Source organism: Balaenoptera acutorostrata, chromosome 4, assembly GCF_949987535.1.
Source record: "Balaenoptera acutorostrata chromosome 4, mBalAcu1.1, whole genome shotgun sequence".
Lineage (NCBI taxonomy): Eukaryota > Metazoa > Chordata > Mammalia > Artiodactyla > Balaenopteridae > Balaenoptera > Balaenoptera acutorostrata.
The window spans coordinates 78,549,991-78,566,554 of NC_080067.1; the positions used below are offsets into that span (position 1 = coordinate 78,549,991).

The 16,564-nt window shown below is 39.8% G+C and overlaps 1 protein-coding gene across 6 annotated transcripts in view; it reads right to left on the bottom strand.

Moving 5' to 3' along the window:
* The window catches only part of SENP5 (SUMO specific peptidase 5), a 41,883-nt gene extending 41,648 nt beyond the window's left edge, over window positions 1–235 (bottom strand). For all 6 annotated transcript variants that reach the window (XM_057545151.1, XM_057545149.1, XM_007171589.2 and 3 more), the window contains exon 1: window positions 59–235. The gene's annotated coding sequence lies outside the window, so the exon portion shown is untranslated. The remainder of the gene's footprint in view (window positions 1–58) is intronic.
* Window positions 236–16,564: the final 16,329 nt, after the last annotated feature.

Consider the following 16,564-nt stretch of genomic DNA (forward strand, 5'->3'; position numbering starts at 1 on the left):
CAGCCAGCCTGGTCCATCAGTCATTCGCCGTATTTGACACCCGGGCTCCCCCGCTTACCTACGTCCCTCGCTGCCGGCACCTGCCCCGCCGTGGGTCCAGATACTGCGGCAGCTCGGACTGCGGCCCCGCCTTCGCCAGCTTTAAGGGAAAGCCCGTCAGCCAGCAGACGTCCGGCCTGCTTGCAGCGGCCACAGCCACCGAGCTTCCTCTGGAGCCACTGCCGAAGAGCCGGCGCTCACTTATAACGTCACCTCCTTCGGTGCCCTTCCGCCTCAGCCCCGCCCGCGCCGCGTGCAGAGGGCGGGGGAGGGAGCGAGAGCTCGGCGCTGGGGGCGTGGCCCCGCCTTCTCTCCGCTCCCGGCGGCGCACGCTCCCCCGCCCTCCCGGGACGTCTTTCTGAAGATCGGCGCCCCTGGCGTCAGGACTCCGCCTTTGGTCGCGGACCCGGCTCTTCCCTCTTTGCGCGTGAGGATTGTAGAAACTGTGATCTGAACATTGCAGAACGGGTTTGAGACTTCTTTACAGCCTGCTCTCAAGTTTTTAACCCCCATAGGGCTAAGGCAAACCGCACTTACTATATGGCGTCTCCCTCCACTAATCCCGTTTCCCTTTGGTCAAAAGCGAAGGACCACATTGCTGCTCTGGCTGCACTTTGAGGCCTGGCCCAAGCTTTTATTCCCTGTTTTTTCCATGGTGATCTTTCCCCTTGGCATTGCGATGTGCCTCTGTATCTCTGACCCGCCTCTCCTCAACTGAGAACACTTCCCCAGGAGGGCAGAACCTGGTCTTATTCACCGTTGTAGCCCCAGCCAGCACCAAATAGTGACTGGCCTACAAGTGCTTAGTAAGTCTGTGCAATAAATCTATTATTCTCTTTCTGAACAAAGAGGGAAGTGACGTCAGTCTGATATGTTAAAGCACGATTCTTTCAACAAGCATTTTTTTTTTAAATGTGAGCATGAAGTAATATTTCTCTTGCAATCCCTCAGTCTAATTGTGGGGAGACATACATAATTTTAATACGATATCCTGACAGGTAGAAAATATAATAATACCAGATTTATTGTGGAAGATGAATTCAATTTTGGCCGTATTCGATTTCTGGAATAGAGTGGAGATGTATATTATGGAATACCAAGGGTGGGGTGCTGGGAGCCTTGTGCCCCAGGTACAAGCAATAAGGGTGTGCATTGACTGTAAAGAAGGTTAAAAAAATAATAAAACCGACTACAGTGTGGTTTGCTTTTAATCATCACACGTGTCAGCAAATTCTAACCAATGTCAGTGATAAAGTAGTCCTTTACAAACAAAAGCTTTTCTTGGTCTTCCTTATAAACAATTGCTGTAGTTATTGAGTTTTAATTTAAGTTTAAGCTCAGATTGGCACATTTCCTCAGTTTAAAAGTAAATCTTTTTGAGATTTCCACTTCCAGCCAAGATGGAATAAGAAATCAGATTTTACCCTTCCAACTGAAACAACTAAAAAACCAGACGAGAAATATGAAACATTTATTTATTTTTTAATATCTGTTTATTTATGTGGATGCACCAGGTCTTAGTTGCGGCACGCAGGATCTTCGTTGCGGCATGCGGGATCTTTTAGTTGGAGCATGCAGAATCTTTTAGTTGGCGTATGCGGGATCTTTAGTTGCGGCATGTGAACTCTTAGTTGTGGCATGTGGGATCTAGTTCCCTGACCAGAGATCGAACCCGGGCCCCCTGTATTGGGAGCGCGGAGTCTTAGCCACTGGACTACTAAGGAAGTCCCTGAAACAACATTTAAAAAACATTTGACATAAGGCAAAAAAGAATGGTGATCCCTGAGAGATGGACAATAAATGGGGTGAGCCCCCCCCAAATGCACCAGTTTACTGCCTGTCAAGAGTCTCCAGGACAGTCACAGGTAGGGGAAACCAGGAGGAGCCTGGTGGTCTCCTTGTGTTGAGGGGAAGAAGCAGGGAGACTGGGAAGGCCAAAACAGCTAGAGTTCAGAGGAAAGAGTCCCCAGTGTAGAGACAGCTGCACAAAGAGAAAGTTCTAGCTGCTTTTTAATATTTTCTCTTTGTTGTTGATTTTCAGCCATTTGACTGTTTTGTTCCCTACTGTGGTTTTCCTTTTATTGATCTGGCCTGGGTTTCCCTGAGCTTCTCTAATTTTTGGGTTGACATCTTTCATCAGTCTGGGGAAATTCTCAGCCATTGTCTCTTCGACTATTGTTTTTGCTCCATTCTCTTATCTCTGTTCCTCTGGGAGTCCAATTACATATGTAAGATTATTTGACCTTGTTCACCATATGCTTTACACTTTGTATCATCTTTTTTTTGTCTCTTGATGTTTCTGTTTGAATGTTTTCTATTGACCTGTTTTTGAGTTTACTAATTCTCTCTTCTATAATCTCCAGTCTGTTGTTATCAAATCTGTGCACAGTGTTCTTAATTTTTTTTTTTTTTTTTTTTTTTTTAGGATTTTATTTATTTATTTATTTATTTTGGCTGTGTTGGGTCTTCGGTTCGTGCGAGGGCTTTCTCCAGTTGCAGCAAGCGGGGGCCACTCTTCATCGCGGTGCGGGGACCGCTCTTCATCGCGGTGCGCGGGCCTTTCTCTATCGCGGCCCCTCCCGTCGCGGGGCACAGGCTCCAGACGCGCAGGCTCAGCAATTGTGGCATGTGGGATCTTCCCAGACCAGGGCTCGAACCCGTGTCCCCTGCATTAGCAGGCAGATTCTCAACCACTGTGCCACCAGGGAAGCCCCTTAATTTTTAATATTGTATTTTCAACTTTAGAATTTGATTTGTTGTTATAATTTTTTAAATAGATTCGTTATCCATTGAAAGTCTCCATCTTTTCATCCATCTTGTTCATCTTTTCCTCTGTTTTCTTTATCTTATTCATCTGTTGTTTTTGTTTTTCGTTCTTTGTCTGCTAACTTCAACATTTTAATCATCTGTTGGTCCAGTTCAATGGTTCATTTTTCTCTTTTGATTATTAGTTATGTTTCCCTGCCTCTTCACAGACTTGGTAATGTTTTCTTCTGTGCCAGACAGTGTGTATAAAAGAACTGTAGAGTGAGCCACCACATGATATTATCTCCCAGTAAGAGTTCCCCTTTCCCTCCATTAGGTTGATAGAGTGAGGGTCTGATCATCACAATCTAATTAGGGATCAAGCTGGGTCTTGGCAAGGTTGCCTTCTTACTTAGACTCATTCCATTTCTGGTTCATCCATGTTCCTCAGGAGTATATCTCCTCAGACCTGAAATACTACAGTACTATTCAGTTCAGTTTAGAGACATTGAGCTTAGCTTTTTCACCTCCAGCTATTCAGCTTCAAAATATGAGAAATGTTTTGAGGGAGAGAGTAGCCATGTGTTTGAGGAGGCCAAGTCCCTCTAATGGGGCATGGTTTCCTAAACACCATGACTTTTAAAAAGTTTTGGCCCAGGTCCACAGCCTCCCAAGGAGGTCTTGAACACAGCAAATGCCCCACGCGGAAAATCAGCCATGCACTGAGGCTCTTCTGGTTTTCAAATTGCCCCAATAGTCCCACATGACCACCAAAAGTTCCTCTGGGTTTTCTTTGCCCCAGTAGACAACCTCTGCCTAGGTTAAGACTGATCCTCAGCCTGTAACTAGAACCAGCAAATATTTCCACAAAAGAAAACAGCCACTGATTATCGATTCACCTCAGAAGGGCCCTCCCCTCTCTGGAATTTTAGTTTACCTAAAACAAGGTAACAAGTCTTAGTCATTTCACATTCCTCTAATATATTTTAAAATATGATGTTTTTAACTTATTCTGCATTTTTTAAGGTTGTTGTAGCAGGCACATTGTCCTGCTGCAACCTACTACATCCTATTTGGAAGCAAAAGTGACTTGTAAAACTCAGTTCTATCATGTCCGCAATGCCCAACTGTATAAATGATACCTCCTGTTTATAACTATAATTCTGACATTTCTTTAGACTTAGACATTTATATAGATCCATTGCTCAGTGAAGAACCTTTTTTCCATACTTTATTCGGTTATCATTTGGTTGCCCTAAGTTTGTCCTCTAGAAGATTTTTTTAAAAGATTTATTTATTATTTATTTTTGGCTGCGTTGTGTCTTAGTTGTGGCACACAGGATCTTCATTGAGGCATGTGGGATCTTTCATCGCGGCGCGCAGGCTCTTCGTCGTAGTGTATGGGCTTCTTTCTAGTTGTGGCCTGCGGGTTTTCTCTTCTCTAGTTGTGGTGCACGGGCTCCAGAGCGCGTGGGCTGTGTAGTTTGTGGCACGCAGGCTCTAGTTGCACCGTGGCATGTGGGATCTTAGTTCCCTGACCAGGGATTGAACCTGTGTCCCCTGCATTGGAAGGCGGATTCTTTACCACTGGACCAACAGGGAAGTCCCTAGAAGATTTTTTTTTTAAATTTACTTATTTTGGATGCACCAGGTCTTTGCTGCGGCATGTGGGATCTTCATTGCGGCATGCATACTTTTAGTTGTGGCATGCATGTGGGATCTAGTTCCCTGACCAGGATCCAACCCTGGACCCCCTGCATTGGAAGCATGGAGTCTTACCCACTGGCCCACCAGGGAAGTTCCTCTAGAAGATTTTTAAAGACGTAAATAGCTATTAATTGAGCTCTTACCATGCACTAAACATTTTATGGGCATCACAAAATTTAACTTTCACAACAAAACTCCAATTACAAGTGAGAAGAAGTTTCTAGAATTTGATGAAGTTTCTTGACTGGCAGAATGGTTAGCAGCCAATAAGGAGATGTGGCTCTCTAGGGAACAGTTCCCCCAAAAAACTGGGAATAGCAAATGGATGGGTATTGGCTGCATGGCTCATACAAACAAAAACTATTCAAAGGCGCTAGATTAGTACACAAGCCACTTCATGGCTCCTAGGAAGTGCCTCATTATACCAAAATTCAGGGTACTATGTATTTCGGATTTTGAACCAATGTTTATCTGGGTTAAATGGAATTGTTTCATAATTTTAATTTTCTTTAAACATGCACAATTGAAACTATCCATAAAGCAATTCCCAATCCAAAAATTTAAATCTTTCAATAAAATCTTCACATTTTCTAGACATTTCTCCAAAGAAGACATACAGATGGCCAACAGGCACATGAAAAGATGGTCATCATCGCTAATTATTAGGGAAATGCAAATCAAAACTACAATGAAGTATCACCTCACATCAGGCAGAATGGCCATCATTAAAAAGTCTACAAATAATAAATGTTGGAGAAGCTGTGGAGAAAAGAGAACCCTCCTATGCTGTTAATGGGAATGTAAGTTGGTGCAGCCACTGTGGAGAACAGTATGGAGTTTCCTCAAAAAGCTAAAAACAGAGTTGCCATATGATCCAGCAATCCCACTCCTGGGCATATATCCAGATAAAACTATAATTCGAAAAGATGCATGCACCCCAATGTTCATAGCAGCACTATTCACAATAGCCAAGACATGGAAACAAACTAAATGTCCATCAACAGATGAATGGATAAAGAAGATGTGATATATATATACAATGGACCATTACTCAGCCATAAAGAAGAATGAAATAATGCTGTTTGCAGCAACATGGATGGACCTAGAGATTATCATACTAAGTGAAGTAAGTCAGAAAGAGAAAGACAAATATCATATGATATTACTTATGTGTGGAATCTAAAATAGAAATGAACATATCTACAAAACAGAAACAGACTCACAGAGAACAGACTTATGGTTGCCAAGGGGGTGGGTGGGGGAGGAAAGGATTGGGAATTTGGGATTAGCAAATGCAAACTATTATATATAGGATGGATAAACAACAAGGTCCTATTGTATAACACAGGGAACTATATTCAATATCCTGTGATAAACCATAATGGAAAAGAATATGAAAGAGTATATATGTATAACTGAATCGCTTTGCTGTACAGCAGAAATTAACACATTGTAAATCCACTATACTTCAATAAAATTTTTTAAAATCTTCACATTTTCTTTATAAAGTTCATATACTTTTTTGGTATTAGTACTAGGTACTCCATATTTTTTATCTCTTATAAATGGTAGACTTTTAAGATTATATTTTCTAGTTGTTGCTAGTGTTTAGCAATAGAATTGACTTTTGCACATTGGTTTTGTATCCAGCAAACTTGCTAAATTTCTTATTAATTCTAATAATTCATCATGTATTCTTTTGAGTTTCCAGCATTCTCAACCTTATCTAACAATGACAGGGTTTTTTTAAATCTTACTTTCCAGTTCTTACATCTTTTCTTTTTCTTAGTACACTAACTAGGGTCTTCAACTTAAAATTTAAATCAAAGTGGTGAATATGGGTATCCTTCCCTTATTCTGATCCTCAAAAGAATACTTTCAATGCTTCACCACTGAGTATGATAGCTTTTTTGGTTTTTCTTTTTTTGGCCACATTGCATGGCATGTGGGATCTTAATTCCCTGACCAGATATCGAACCCGGCCCCCCTTCAGTGGAAGTGTGGGGTCTTTTTTTTTTTTTAACTTAAAAAAATTTTTTTATACAGCAGGTTCTTATTAGTCATCCATTTTATACACATCAGTGTATACATGCCAATCCCAATCTCCCAATTCATCACACCCCCACCCCCACCCCCCCGCGGCTTTCCCCCTGTGGTGTCCATACGTTTGTTCTCTACATCTGTGTCTCTATTTCTGCCCTGCAAACCGGTTCATCTGTACCATTTTTCTAGGTTCCACATATATGCATTAATATACGATATTTGTTTTTCTCTTTCTGACTTACTTCACTCTGTATGACAGTCTCTAGATCCATCCACGTCTCAACAAATGACCCAATTTCCTTCCTTTTTATGGCTGAGTAATATTCCATTGTATATATGTACCACAATTCTTTATCCATTCATCTGTTGATGGGCATTTAGGTTGCTTCCATGACCTGGCTATTGTAAATAGTGCTGCAATGAACATTGGGGTGCATGTGTCTTTTTGAATTATGTTTTTCTTTGGGTATATGCCCAGTAGTGGGATTGCTGGGTCATTGGTAATTCTATTTTTAGTTTTTTAAGGAACCTCCATACTGTTCTCCATAGTGGCTGTATCAATTTACATTCCCACCAACAGTGCAAGAGGGTTCCCTTTTCGCCACACCCTCTCCAGCATTTGTTGTTTGTAGATTTTCTGATGATGCCCATTCTAACTGGTGTGAGGTGATACCTCATTGTAGTTTTGATTTGCATTTCTCTAATAATTAGTGATGTTGAGCAGCTTTTCATGAGCTTCTTGGCCATCTGTATGTCTTCTTTGGAGAAATGTCTATTTAGGTCTTCTGCCCATTTTTGGATTGGGTTGTTTGTTTTTTTAATGTTGAGCTGCATGAGCTGTTTATATATTTTGGAGATTAATCCTTTGTCCATTGATTCGTTTGCAAATATTTTCTCCCATTCTGAGGGTTGTCTTTTCGTCTTGTTTGTAGTTTCCTTTGCTTTGCAAAAGCTTTTAAGTTTCCTTAGGTCCCATTTGTTTATTTTTGTTTTTATTTCCATTATTCTAGGAGGTGGATCAAAAAAGATCTTGCTGTGATTTATGTCAAAGAGTGTTCTTCCTATGTTTTCCTCTCAGAGTTTTATAGTGTCCGGTCTTACATATAGGCCTCTAATCCATTTTATTTTTGTGTATGGTGTTAGGGAGTATTCTAATTTCATTCTTTTACATGTAGCTGTCCATTTCTCCCAGCACCACTTATTGAAGAGACTGTCTTTTCTCCATTGTATATCCTTGCCTCCTTTGTCATATATTAGTTGACTATATGTGCGTGGGTTCATCTCTTGGCTTTCTATCTTGTTCCATTGATCTATATTTCTGTTTTTGTGCCAGTACCATATTGTCTTGATTACTGTAGCTTTGTAGTATAGACTGAAGTCAGGGAGCCTGATTCCTCCAGCTCCGTTTTTTTCCCTCAAGACTGCTTTGGCTATTCAGAGTCTTTTGTGTCTCCATACAAATTTAAAGATTTTTTTGTTCTAGTTCTGTGAAAAATGCCATTGGTAATTTGATAGGGATTGCATTGAATCTGTATATTGCTTTGGGTAGTATAGTCATTTTCACAATATTGATTCTTCCAAGAACATGGTATATCTCTCCATCTGTTGGTATCATCTTTAATTTCTTTCATCAGTGTCTTATAGTTTTCTGCATACAGGTCTTTTGTCTCCCTAGGTAGGTTTATTCCTTGGTATTTTATTCTTTTTGTTGCAATGGTAAATGGCAGTGTTTCCTTAATTTCTCTTTCATATTTTTCATCATTAGTGTATAGGAATGCAAGAGATTTCTGTGTATTAATTTTGTATCCTGCAACTTTACCACATTCATTGATTAGCTCTAGTAGTTTTCTGGTGGCATCTTTAGGATTCTCTATGTACATTATCATGTCATCTGCAAACAGTGACAATTTTCTTTCTTCTTTTCCAATTTGTATTCCTTTTATTTCTTTTTCTTCTCTGAATGCCGTGGCTAGGACTTCCAAAACTATGTTGAATAATAATGGTGAGAGTGGACATCCTTGTCTTGTTCCTGATCTTAGAGGAAATGCTTTCAGTTTTTCACCATTGAGAATGATGTTTGCTGTGGGTTTGTCATATATGGCCTTTATTATGTTGAGGTAGGTTCCCTCTACGCCCACTTTCTGGAGAGTTTTATCATAAATGGGTGTTGAATTTTTCAAAAGCTTTTTCTGCATCTATTGAGATGATCATATAGTTTTTCTTCTTCAATTTGTTAATACGGTGTACCACATGGATTCATTTGCATATACTGAAGAATCCTTGCATCCCTGGGATAAATCCCACTTGATCATATGATCCTTTTAATGTGTTGTTGGATTCTGTTTGCTAGTATTTTGTTGAGTATTTTTGCACCTATATTCATCAGTGATATTGGTCTGTAATTTTCTTTTTTTGTAGTATCTTTGTCTGGTTTTGGTATCAGGGTGATGGTGGCCTCATAGAATGAGTTTGGGAGTGTTCCTTCCTCTGCAATTTTTTGTAAGAGTTTGAGAAGGATGGGTGTTAGCTCTTCTCTAAATGTTTGATAGAATTCACCTGTGAAGCCATCCAGTCCTGGACTTCTGTTTGTTGGAAGATTTTTAATCACAGTTTCAATTTCATTACTTGGAATTGGTCTGTTCATATTTTCTATTTCTTCCTAGTTCAGTCTTGGAAGGTTATACCTTTCTAAGAATTTGTCCATTTCTTCCAGGTTGTCCATTTTATTGGCATAGGATTGCTTGTAGTAGTCTCTTTTTTAAAAAATTTTATTTATTTACTTATTCATTTATGGCTGTGTTGGGTCTTCGTTTCTGTGCGAGGGCTTTCTCTAGTTGCGGCAAGTGGGGGCCACTCTTCATCGCGGTGCGCAGGCCTCTCACTATCGCGGCCTCTCTTGTTTTGGAGCAGAGGCTCCAGACGCGCAGGCTCAGTGATTGTGGCTCACGGGCCCATTTGCTCTGCGGCATGTGGGATCTTCCCAGACCAGGGCTCGAACCCGTGTCCCCTGCAGTGGCAGGCAGATTCTCAACCACTGTGCCAGCAGGGAAGCCCCTGTAGTAGTCTCTTAGGATGCTTTGTATTTCTGCAGTGTCTGTTGTAACTTCTCCTTTTTCATTTCTAATTTTATTGAGTCCTCTCCCTCTTTTTCTTGATGAGTCTGGCTAATGGTTTATCGATTTTATCTTCTCAAAGAACCAGCTTTTAGTTTTATTGATTTTTGCTATTGTTTTCTGTTTCTATTTCATTTATTTCTGCTCTGATCTTTATGATTTCTTTCCTTCTGCTAACTTTGGGTTTTGTTTGTTCTTCTTTTAGTTCCTTTAGGTGTAAGGTTAGATTGTTTGAGATTGTTCTTGTTTCTTGAGGTAGGCGTGTACAGCTATAAACTTCCCTCTTAGAACTGCTTTTGCTGCATCCCATAGGATTTGGATCATCGTGTTTTCATTGTCATTTGTCTCTAGGTATTTTCTGATTTCCTCTTTGATTTCTTCAGTGACCTCTTGGTTATTTACTAACGTATTGTTTAGCCTCCATGTGTTTGTGTTTTTTATATAAATTTATTTATTTATTTATTTATTTTTGGCTGCGTTTGGTCTTTGTTGCTGTGTGCAGGCTTTCTGTTTCTCTAGCTGCGGCAAGCGGGGGCTACTCTTGTTTGCGGTGTGCAGACTTCTCATTGCGGTGGCTTTTCTTGTTGTGGAGCATGGGCTCTAGGCGCGCGGGCTTCAGTAGTTGTGGTTCATGGGCTCTAGAGCACAGGCTCAGTAGTTGTGGCTCACGGGCTTAGTTGCTCCGTGGCATGTGGGATCTTCCCGGACCAGGGCTCGAACCCGTGTCCCCTGCATTGGCAGGAGGATTCTTAACCACTGTGCCACCAGGGAAGCCCCGTGTTTGTGTTTTTAATGGTTCTTTCCCTGTAATTGATTTCTAATCTCACAGCGTTGTGGTCAGAAAAGATGCTTGATATGATTCCAATTTTCTTAAATTTACTGAGCTTGATTTGTGACCCAAGATGTGATCTATCCTGGAGAATGTTCCATGAGCACTTGAGAAGAAAGTGTAATCTGATGTTTTTGGTTGGAATGTCCTATATATATCAATTAAATCTATCTGGTCTATTGTGTCATTTAAAGCTTGTGTTTCCTTATTTTCTGTCTGGATGATCTGTCCATTGGTGTGAGGTGTTAAAGTCCCCAACTATTATTGTATCACTGTTAATTTCCTCTTTTATAGCTGTTAGCAGTTGCCTTATATATTGAGGTGCTCCTATGTTGGGTGCATATATATTTATAATTGTTATATCTTCTTCTTGGATTGATCCCTTGATCATTATGTAGTGTCCTTCCTTGTCTCTTGTAACATTCTTTACTTTAAAGTCTACTTTATCTGATATGAGTATTGCTACTCCAGCTTTCTTTTGATTTCCATTTGCATGGAATATCTTTTTCCATCCCCTCACTTTCAGTCTGTATATGTCCCTAGGTCTGAAGTGCGTCTCTTGTAGACAGCATATATATGGGTCTTGTTTTTGTATCCATTCAGGAAGCCTGTGTCTTTTGGTTGGAGCATTTAATCCATTCATGTTTAAGGTAATTATCGATATGTATGTTCCTATGACCATTTTCTTAATTGTTTTGGGTTTGTTTTTGTAGGTCCTTTTCTTCTCTTGTGTTTCCCACTTAGAGAAGTTCCTTTAGCATTTGTTGTAGAGGTGGTTTGGTGGTGCTGAATTCTCTTAGCTTTTGCTTGTCTGTAGAGCTTTTGATTTCTCCATCGAATCTGAATGAGATCCTTGCCGGGTAGAGTAATCTTGGTTGTAGGTTCTTCCCTTTCATCACTTTAAGTATATCATGCCACTCCCTTCTGGCTTGTAGAGTTTCTGCTGAGAAATCAGCTGTTAACCTTATGGGAATTCCCTTGTATGTTATTTGTCATTTTTCCCTTGCTGATTTTAATAATTTTTGTCTTTAATTTTTGCCAATTTGATTACTATGTGTCTCAGCGTGTTTCTCCTTGGGTTTATCCTGTATGGGACTCTCTGTGCTTCCTGGACTTGGGTGGCTATTTCCTTTCCCTTGTTAGGGAAGTTTTCGACTATAATCTCTTCAAATATTTTCTCGGGTCCTTTCTCTCTCCCTTCTCCTTCTGGGACCCCTATAATGCGAATGTTGTTGCGTTTAATGTTGTCCCAGAGGTCTCTTAGGCTGTCTTCATTTCTTTTCATTTTTTGTTCTTTATTCTGTTCCACAGCAGTGAATTCCACCATTCTGTCTTCCAGGTCACTCATCCGTTCTTCTGCCTCAGTTATTCTGCTATTGATTCCTTCTAGTGTATTTTTCATTTCACTTATTGTATTGTTCATCTGTTTGTTCTTTAATTCTTCTAGGTTTTTGTTAAACATTTCTTGCATCTTCTCGATCTCTGCCTCCATTCTTTTTCTGAGGTCCTGGATCATCTTCACTATCATTCTTAATTCTTTTTCTGGAAGTTTGCCTATGTCCACTTCATTTAGTTGTTTTCCAGGGTTTTATCTTGTTCCTTCATCTGGTTCATAGCCCTCTGCCTTTTCATCTTGTCTATCTTTCTGTGAATGTCAAAGTGTGGGGTCTTTATCACTGGACCACCAGGGAAGTCCCTATGATTTCTTGCTGCAGGTTTTTTGTACATACACTTCATCAGGTTAAAGAAGTTCAGTCCTACTTTGCTAAAATATATTTCTTTAAAAATTGAGTTGAGGGCTTCCCTGGTGGCACAGTGGTTGAGAGTCTGCCTGATAATGCAGGGGACACGGGTTCAAGCCCTGGTCTGGGAAGATCCCACATGCCGTGGAGCAACTAGGCCCGTGAGCCACAACTACTGAGCCTGCGCATCTGGTGCCTGTGCTCCGCAACAAGAGAGGCCATGATAGTGAGAGGCCCGCGCACCACGATGAAGAGTGGCCCCCACTTGCCGCAACTAGAGAAAGCCCTAAACAGAAACAAAGACCCAACATAGCAATCAATCAATAAATAAAAATCTTAAAAAAAAATTGAGTTGATATTGAACTTTACTAAATTCTTTTTCACCTTTTGCAGTGCTCATTTAATATACTAATATGGTAAATTAAACTAATTTAAAATTTTACTAACTGTGCATAACTCTACTTGATTGGGATGTACTGCCTTTTTTATACATTGCCATATTTGGTTTTTCATGAATAAGCCTGCCCTGTAATTTTCCCTTTCACATGTTGTTTTGGTATCACACTTTATGCTATCCTCGTAACAGGATTTGGGGAGTGTTTTCTACATACTGGTGTAGTTAGTTTGTGCAGGATTGGAATTATTTTTCCTTGAATATTTATAGAACTTTCTGGTAAAACTGCCTGAGTTTTTGCTCTAAATTTCATCCAGGGAACAGGTAATAACTAGCCTCATAAAATGGATTAGAAGAGAGGGAAACAAAAATAAATGTTCTTTGCACACTTCAGGAACTGCTTGGTCTACATAACTGTGTCTAGATGTAATACATAGAGAAAAGTCTGAAAAGACAGAAATGGGTAAGATTTCCTTCAGGAAAGGGACTTGGAGTGGAGTTCAGTAAACCTGAATTGCTGTTATTTACGAAATGAGAATGTATTCCTGTTTTACTTATGTAGTTAAACATTTTTTAAAGAATAAAAATGATTACAGGAGTTGGGCTTTCTGGAGCATCGGAAATTTGGGGGAGATGCCTTGACTAGTTTTCTCCCCACGAGAAACTCCCACGTGGTTTTGCCAATACTTAGTTTGACTGAAGAACCAAGAGAGTCCGTGCTTCTCAACAGTCAGATTGTTACATCTAAATTCTTCCAGAGTAGTGTTGTAAACCTGAGTATCGCACCGCAGTGGCAAGAATCAGGTTTTTTTCGTGTTCCACAGGATCGATCTTTCAGACTGTCAGTGGCAGCAACGCCCTCTAGAGGGAACTCAAGGGCAAGGCAAAGCCATGAAAGACCATTTGCACTGGGCAAGTGGGTCATCTCTGCTCCTGCTCTGGGTGGCTGCCTTGCCTCAGCTAAGCTAAATCAATCACTCCATCAAGAATTCATAGCAGCTACTTGTGGTCTCTTCCCACTGATGGATTACTAAATGTGTAACACTGCAACAATATTTAAATTGCATTTATGTTTTCATAAGCTATATAAACAATTACATTCCTTCAAAATCAGCTATCTATACAGCTGAGGTGAGGCCTATGGAGCTGAAAGTTGTTTCCAGTTAACTCTCGAGGAGTTGATGGGTAATGGAAAGGCTGAAATTCTAGCTGGGTCATTACTGAGTAAATTATTCAGCCTCTCTGACCCTTTTCCTTCTATCTAAAAATGAGCTATGTAGTATCAAAGGAGACAACAGATGTGAAAGGGGATGCCAGAGACTGAATGTTTGTCTCCCCCAAAATTCATAGGTTGAGACTTAACCTCCAATGTGATGGTATGAAAAGGCGGGGCCTTTGGGAGATGATTAGGTCATGAGGGTGCCCTTATAAGAGACCCCCAAGGAGTTCCTTTGCCTCTTCCACCATATAAGGACATAGTGAGAAGCAAAGCTATGAAATAGGAAGAGGGACCTCACCAGATATCAAATCTGCTGGCACCTTGATCTTGGACTGAGAAATGTTTCCAGAACTGTGAGAAATGTTTCTGTCGTTTATAAGCCACTCAGTGTATGATATTCTGTTACAGCAGCATGAACAGACTAAGGGGAAGAGCTATAAAAAATTGAAACTGTGCAGTTTTCACATGCAAGCTATGGTGGCCACTGCTGTATGCCACATCCATTCCCCCTTCTTTACTAACAAGTCTGATTTTGTCTGGGGAGGCAATGTGCCCAGCTTTTTAAAACACTCTTCCCCAGAATCTCCTGCAGCTAGGAGAAGCCAAATGAGAGTTATGGTCAATGAGACAGAAACTAAGGGTTTCTGGGAACATGTTCTTTACTGATACATGCACTACTCCTTCCTGCTTTCCTTGTTGCCTTTTGCCCACCTTTCTTCTTCTTGCCTGACATGAGACTGGAGGTGGAGCAGCCATTGTGCATCTGTGTGGCAACAGGCATAAGGATATAGGCCTACGTGTGAAGAATGGTGGAGTGAAAATACGAACAAAGCCCAAGTTCTTGGTGGCATCGCTGGACTCTATGACAACCCAAACTACCAGTGGACTTTTTTGTGACTTAAATTCCTGCTTGTTCAGTCACTCTTGAGTACCTGTTACTTACAGCCAAACTTATTAATAATAGATATATAAACCAATTCCAAAGTATATTTTTTTTTATTTTTTAATCTCTTTCAGGAAATGATTATCCAAACTATAATACAGAATGTTTCATATTGCAAGTTATGCAATACTGTAAAGTGAAATATGTAATTTCATAGTATGTTACCAAACAATGATGTATTGGGGCTGTCTTCATATAATATTTGCAATATAATTTTCTTAAGATATATTATGCATACATTTTTTAAAAGATGAGGTGGCGGAAAGGGCAAATAGCTCTGTGCAGCATTCTCATTTCATTAGCCCCCTATCGGCTACTGCATTGTCATAAAGGGCTGTCCAATGAGTATGGTTAAAAAAAGTGATAGGTGGGGACTTTCCTGGCAGTTCAGTGGTTAAGGCTCCGCACTTCCAATGCAGGGGGGCTCAGGTTCAATCCCTGGTCAGGGAACTAAGATTGTGCATGCCACATGGCGTGGCCAAAAAAAAAAAGTGATAGATAACACTTATCGAGTGCTAAATATGTGCTAGGCACATTCCAAGCATTTTATGTGAAATTAACTCATTTGACCCTAAAAAAAATCCCTATAATGTAGGCACTTTTATTATCGCCCAAAACAAACAGAAAACAGCCAATTCACAGCAACAATTTTCAGTGCACAGTCTACTAGAGTAATATTGTTACTAACTAAAAGCATAACTGGTTCTCCCATTGCAGCAAAATTTAAAATTATACACTCCAATTTTATTTCTATTTAGAAGAAACTCCTAAGCACAAATAACTATATGATGAAACCAAGTTAAAAAAAAAAAAGCTTTAATAAAGCTCTGTTTTACAATGCTTAGTGATGAAGAAATGTGCAGCGAGAAATACTCAAGTACTAAGACTTCTTGTGTCAAGACCATGGTCACCTGTGCATAGTCATTAAAATAAATACTGAAACAGGACACACAGTGGCACACAGTGGAGAGTATCAGCAGTAAAACATGCATAGATGAAAAGAAGTGGAAAAGTATTTGCTTGGCTGACAATGCAAGTTATATGAAAGTGGCTGATCCATGTATTCAACAGCCTATGGCCTAAACTTACTTTTCAATGAACCCTTGGTCTTAGAACATACTCCAAAAGATCTACAGATGAACAAAAGAAAAGGCAAAACATTTAAATACTTCTCACATCACCAAGAAGAGTGTGATCAAAATAGTGGCAATGTCTGTAGTAAAAAGTCAAATGGTTAAAGTTTTTTTTTTTTTTTTAGTTTATTGAAAAACAAAACTCTTCAACAAAGTTACTAGCAGCAAAACTTATAGTATCCTAAAGTGTAAGGAATACTGAATGTGATTAAGAGGTCTTCTAGCTTCAACCACAAAACTCCTTAAATATTTTAAAGACAATATATTAAAGTAATCAGAATCAGATTGTACTGTTAGACATTCCTTAATCTTATGGCCCAGATCAAATAGTTTTTGAAAACGGTGCATTTCTGTTTTTAAATACAGGAGAAGTCAAGGTAAAGTAATTCATTAAGAAATAGAGAAAAACATTTTTTGGCAGTGCATTCATGGCAATACTGTATATACCTACAGATCTAAAAATGAAAGACAAGAATGTATGTGGCACTGTTACTCCATTTTGATTGCTTAAAAAAAAAAAGGGCAGCATAACTAGGATGAATGTTTTCATCTGCTACAGAACACAAACTGGGATCTGTGGATAAAAAGTAACGAGTATACCAGAAGTTATATATCCACGAGTGTTGTTCGTTTCAAAATAATCAACCTCATGGGTTA